The sequence below is a fragment of the Otolemur garnettii genome, unplaced genomic scaffold (assembly GCF_000181295.1).
Source record: "Otolemur garnettii isolate 467f Iridium unplaced genomic scaffold, OtoGar3 scaffold00019, whole genome shotgun sequence".
NCBI lineage: Eukaryota > Metazoa > Chordata > Mammalia > Primates > Galagidae > Otolemur > Otolemur garnettii.
In genome coordinates this window covers 3,918,745-3,925,187 of record NW_003852414.1, presented here as the reverse complement: position 1 = coordinate 3,925,187, position 6,443 = coordinate 3,918,745, and the positions used below count along the sequence as shown (strand labels likewise).

Genomic DNA, 6,443 nt, shown 5'->3' with positions numbered 1-6,443 from the left:
CCGCCGCCCCTGCTCCCGAGGCCGCCGCGGCCGCCCTCTCCCTCCGGAAACGCATTCCTCCCGGCCGCGTCAGCCCGGCCCGCGGCGAGGAGGGGCAGGCGGCGGCCGGCGAGGAGGCGACGACAGGAAGCGCGCCGCCCGGGACAAAGGAGCCGGCCTGGGCGGAGACAGGGACTCGGCCGAGGCCTTCGCCCGGCCTCAGTTTCCCCCTCTGCTGAGCGCGGGAGGTGTCGGGCTGTGCCTGGGGCCCCGGGTGGCCCTGGACGCTCCTCTTGGGTCTAAGTTCGGCTTCTCCAAAGCCGCACCGTTGACCGACCGTCTCGTTTCTCCACTGCTGTCCCTTTCGTCCACTCTTGCCCGTTTTGAGCCCTGCAAATCTCAGGGCAAACAGGACGGTTGGTCGCCCACCCTGAGGGGCTTCGGAGCCAAACCAGCGGTGGTGTCCTTTTTGGAAGGGAATTACTGAACCTAGTGGTGTTTTCCTGCAGTGAGCGCGTGTCTGTCACGTGCCCATAAGAAAGGTGAAGGAAGGCGCGGAGGGCCAGGAAAGGTGGGGGTGGGGACGTGTCCCCCTGTGGACAGGCTGGGGAGCTGGACGGGCTGCTTCTGATGGATGTGTTAATGTTCACAGGTCTGTTGATGGGGAACAGGCATGAGAAGTAAAAGTTTCATCCTGAGGAGTACAGTTCTATCCCCCCCTCGCCCTTTTTTAAAACTAGGTAGAGATTGGAGCTGGAAGAACTTTTTTTTTTGCAGTTTATGGTCGGGCCAGGTTTGAACCCACCACCCCCAGGATAGGGGGCCAGCGCTCCTTCAACCACAGGCGTCGCCCCATTTTTTTTTTTTTTAAAGCGAGGAAAACATTCATTGTGATAGTGTCTGGGCATATTTTGATTACACGATTCAAACTTGTACCAACCAACCTCATACTGAAACCCAGTAATTCAGAATATGCTGTAGGCCAGCTGCCATCCTGGTAACAGAAAATGCTGCAGGTGCCACCCACTGAGCTGCGGTACCCTGTGGGGAATAGAACTCAAATTTATCAGATTTATGAAACTGAGAAGTTAGTGTTTCTCTTGTGAGAAATGGAGGCTGGGGTGCCACTTGGCCACCACCATTCTTAAATATACGAAAAAACAAAAATAATCTCAGGTATGGAACATTGGCACATTGCTCACTGGCAAAATAAAACCCATTGGTTAGCCAGTCTCAGTGCAAGAGGCTAAATAATATTCTATGTATTAATGGTATCAATGGTAAAGCTGCCGTTAGAACTCAACAATCTTGGATTTAAAGGTATTGGTTTTACCACTGTTCTAAATTAACCAGAATTTCCCTGGTTTCGGTACAGGGAACTATCATTCAAAAGATAATTGATCCATGCTTGATTTTCATTAGGTATCCCCAATTTTCCCCCCTTTTATGTGATTTGAGGAGTGACTTGCAATCGTTTTAGCAAAAGAACATTATGAGGTTTACATGTGCACAGCTCTACACTAAATTAATTCCTCAAGGGCAATTTAATCACATTTCTAACCAGTGTCAAGCACTATTCCAAGCCACATAATACAGACTATCCTAATATTTGATAAATGAATAAATAGGTCCTTTTGCTCCCTTAGAACCAGAAAAGAGTACTTGACTAAACTGAAGTGTGTGTCGCGATTTATGTACCTAATTCATGAGTTTGGGGGAAAAGAAATTGAAGAATCATATTCTCCCAGAAAAGCAGGAGTATGACTCTATGATGATAAACAAATGTTAGTTACAGCTAGCTATAAAATTAATAATCTAAGCAAGGATTCATAGCCTTTCCATGTTAAACAGGAAGGTCGAGAAATGGTGCAAGTCATATTGCCAGATCACTTCATAATAGAACATGTATCGAATTCAAATTAAATCCATACTTTACCTATACCATCTCTCAATTTTTATGTATTACCTTCCGCCATTTCTCGAGTCACTGTTATGTCAAATACAGTTGCCTTCTGTCACCACATTGCTACTTGCACTTCAGAATATCTTTGTTCACCTACTGTTCTAAAGTTTCAAGGATGCTCACCAGTAAAGACATCAGATGATCAGGTTTGCTCAGTTAGCCCTGGATTCCTCTTTCTGCCTATAATTACAGGAAGGCTAACATAAGTGAAAGGAACCTTCCAACAGTGGGATCACAGTTTGATTACCGACCTTTATATCTAATAGGTCACGTTTAATCACATGGTTATGAAATCCAAATCAGGAATGGATAGCTGTCTATCTCCTGTAGTTTGAGCACTCTTGGGACTTACCCTCTCCAATCTTTGTGGCTCACTCCCTCCAGGAAGCCGCAAATCATCCCATGATAATTTGAAGACTTTTCAGTTTTTGAGAGTGGAAAGTTTTGAAAGGGTAAACTTTTATGGGAAAACAGTTAAGTACACATTCATGTATAACCCCATGGATTAGAGCATTGATACCTACATTGATACCATCTAGACCAAGACTAGATTTTTCTTAAGCACAGTCTATACCAGATACCACTTTTAAATAAGCAGATGATCTTGTGGTTCTGCTATTCCCCGAATAGCTCCAGCTTATTGTCAAAGCATAATTATTAAAAATACGCCTTTCACTCTCAAAAGTATTGTCCTAGTACGGATGATAAATTATATGGTTACATTATAAATAAAGGTGTCCAGATAATGAAGAATAGAAGAGTAATTTGGAAGTCAAAGTCATAGGGACACATTGGGAATCAGGTCAACCTGAAGACCCATTCCAACACTGGTGACAGTTATGGGGAAAATTGTATGTGTTGGGACGGTGGGGGTGTTCAGTATACAGAATTAGGCAGTTACTGTGTGAGGAAAATGTCCTACTACAAGATTTAATTAAGAAAAAAATCCTGATAGTAGTCAAGCTAATCAATGGGACTTGAGTTTTAAATAGGTGGTAAATGGATGTAGCTTCCAGAGCACATAGACAATAACTAGGCAATTTCTTCTTTTTTCTCTTTTTTGAAACAGAGTCTAGCCTGGTTGTTCAGGCTGGAGTGCAGTGGTGTGATCATAGTTCATGGCAGCTTTGAACTCTAGAGCTCAAGAGATCCTCCTGCCTCAACCTTCTGAGTTACTGGGACTACAGGTGAATGCCATCACACCTAGTGTGAAATATTTAATTTTTATTGGGGGGGGGTCTCACTGTATTGCCCAGGCTGGTCTGAAGCCCCTGGCCTCACGCAATCCTCCTGCCTTTGCCTCCCAAAATGCGTGAGTCGCCATGCCTGGCTTTCAGCTACTTTTTCTAAGAATCATTTCTGCAGATCAACTGTGTATATTTTTTCAATCTGTCACCCTGCAGTTACTTTGAACGTAATTTCTAATTTAAATTTTTAAGGAAAAGAAGATGAAGGTATGGGGATAGAAGAAAGAAGTCTCTGACAACACCCTGCAGTATTAATGGGTAAGTGCTTCTGAATCATGAATGACTCCATTCCCGAGAAACTAAAATTCCTCTTTGAAAATGTAAATATACTTTGTGAGAAGCAGACATGGAAATTACCAACACGCTGAACAACAACAAAGGGTGAGAAGGTCCTTCCAGTTCCTCTTCTTTCTCTCTCCAAATAGATAATACAAATAGTCATAAAATTCAGAGATACTGTAATTTTGTCTTGCAATTTTTTTTTTTTTTTTTTTTTGGTTCCTTCACGTGGAGGCTTCGATGTCCTGGGCACGCTTCCACCCTCTTTTATCATAGCCAGAGGATCCATGAAAAATTCAGTTTGCTGTGAGGCACGTGCCAATGTAAAGTGTGTCAGGGTGCTCGGCTGGCCTGTGCCGAGGTTTTAGTCAGTGCTTCATTTCTTTGTCTGTTGAAAAGTAAGGTGGAAAATGGCAGAAGAAACTGACCTGATTTGCCGTATGTCCCTTATAGCTTAGGCTGGCCATTAAGCCTTTTGCTTTTCTGGATAGTTAATAGTAGCTGGATTGTGAGTTTGAGTAAGGGTCAGATGAGTCAACTGGTTCAGCTTCCTGTTTTCCATATATAGCATCCCGTTTTTCTCCTGCTAGGCCCCGCAGCATTGCCTCTCCTGGGCGTGAGCATTCCTTGCCAGTGTTCAGATACTGAACATTTTTAACAGCCTGGCGGGAACTGTGTTTTTAGGCAGCTCTTTGCAAACACTGAGTTTCTTCAGCTGTAGAAGGGAATGTGCCTTCCCAAATAAGAATAAAGAATATGCCAAATATAAGCAGTTGAATAGCACTGGAGTTATTTTTAGGAACCAAGATCACTCAGTACAGGAAATGATGGTGTTACCATCAGTGGGGTTCTAGCTAGTGACTATCAAACAACATTATTTCTTTCCTCATTTCACTGTTTTGAGCATCTTGAGAAAAGTTAGCAGTTGTAATCTGGAATTAGAAACAGCTTAACTTTAGTTCAGATTCATTAGGGAGTAGGAAGAATACCTTTCCCTAGAAAAGGTATGTGTGGTAAGTAAGAACCCCTCTCTGAACCCCACCCACCACCAATGGATCCCCATAACAGTTCTAAGGCAGAGTTCTTGCCCCACAGAGTTCTTGCCTCCTGGCTATGAATGGGAGACCGTGAACGCCCTAAAATTGTAGGCAGAATTTCATTTATACATAACCATCTGTGCTATTCTGGTTTTAATGTGATCTTAACCCCTAAACATTAAGAATCACTATTTTAATCACAGATAGGATCAGTTCCTTTCATAGTCTAAGTGGCTAAACAAATGTCTTTTTTGTTGCCCTAGAATTTTGAGTTGAGTATGGATTAGTCTTATCTAAAACAATTTTTGAAACATGAGATAGTTCTTCCAAATATTTAGTTATGATTTTCACTGCATGTCATTTGACCTGTAGGAGATCGAACAAAAAAAGTAGAATCGCCCATGATCAAACGGCACGTTTAAAGAGGGTGTTGTGTTTACTTATCAAGGTAAAATATACTTCAGATAGAAACCAGAATTTTAAATTTTAAATTTCTGATTTCCATAGTAGGACTTACATGACTTTGATCTGTAAATATCACCATCTTATAAAACTGCTGTACATTTTAAAGTAGATTCAGTTCCATTATAAATACATCTTAATTGTATTTCCTAATATTTTCCCTACAGTGTTTAGAATAGTAAGTCCTGTGACACGTCTACTTTAAGATTTCTGCATGGCTGTCAGCTGATGTCATAGGCTATTCCCTCTAAGATTATAAAAATTCCCTACTTAGAACTGCTCATGGCTCTCAGTCGGGGAATGTTTTAGGTTGAAAAAATTTTGCCTTTTGTATTATTTTATTGTACTAGAATGAAATAATCATAGTCGGAAAAGTTTTCATGGCTTAGAACCTTAATATTTTTGTTTTCCTGACTCTTCATTTAACTAAGTTTATGCTGAAGTCCTCAATTATCATTCTCCTTTTATGATAAAGTAAATATTTCATTATTTATAATTGTCCAGTAGCTCCTACCTGCCTAAAATAGCAACTAAATGTTTTTTCTCCTACAGTCAGGACATGAGTTGCAGAAATGAAAGACTTCAATCGAAATTTCGTTAGTAAATGTTGCTGATGTGTGATATCTAATTCATAGGATAGAAAGATCTGAATTCTTACATTTACAAAATTATCCTCTGATTAAATAAATTCAAACACATCTATGGTATAATAGCATAATCAACTGTTTTAAATAAAAGTGAGTTAGACAAGTTAAACAAGATGTAGACCATATCATGGTACATAATCCCTATGTGACGTGGTATCAATGTCACTCACATTTTAGAGGCAAGGAAACTGAGACCAGAGAGGTTAAATTGTGTAACTGGTAAGTTACAGAACAGAGATTGGAACCCAGTTAATCTGACTCCAGAGTCCAGCCGTTTATTCACTGCACTTTCCTGTTGCAGATCTCTTATGTGATTTTGCAGAAACAGTGTCTGCCCTGTTCCAGCTCCACTGTGACGAGGCAGCCAAGTCTATAATGCTAGTGTTCAGGAATAAGAAGTCAGTCTCTCTGCAGAGGTAAGCCATGCTCTCCAACGTCAGCATTTCCAGTAATAATGTGTCATTTCATCCCTGTGTTACTCCTTGTCTATATCGTAATTGATGCAGAAGTAGGTGGGTAGCAGAGTGCCATTAGACTCTGCTATCATTTGGCAGTTTCGGCCCCCCAAACCTCATGTTGAAAGGTTGATTTGATCCCTAGTGTTAGAGGAGGGGCCTAAGGGGAGGTATTTGAATTGTGGGGGCAGATCCCTCACAAATGGCTTAGTACCACCCTGGAGGTAAATGAGTAAGTTCTTGCTCCATCTCTTCACGTGAGAGCCATGACAGCCAGTGGTTGAAAAGAACCTGGGACCGGCTCGGCGCCTGTGGCTCAAGCGGCTAAGGTGCCAGCCACATACACCTAAGATGGCGGGTTCAAATCCCCAGCC

General features: G+C 42.0%; 1 long non-coding RNA gene across 1 annotated transcript in view; it reads left to right on the top strand.

The window, feature by feature from the left end:
- Positions 1-5,947: 5,947 nt before the first annotated feature.
- LOC111724127 overlaps positions 5,948-6,443 on the top strand; it is a 17,109-nt gene continuing 16,613 nt past the window's right edge. Inside the window, exon 1 of the long non-coding RNA XR_002772478.1 lies at positions 5,948-6,030. This is a non-coding gene — a long non-coding RNA (uncharacterized LOC111724127). The remainder of the gene's footprint in view (positions 6,031-6,443) is intronic.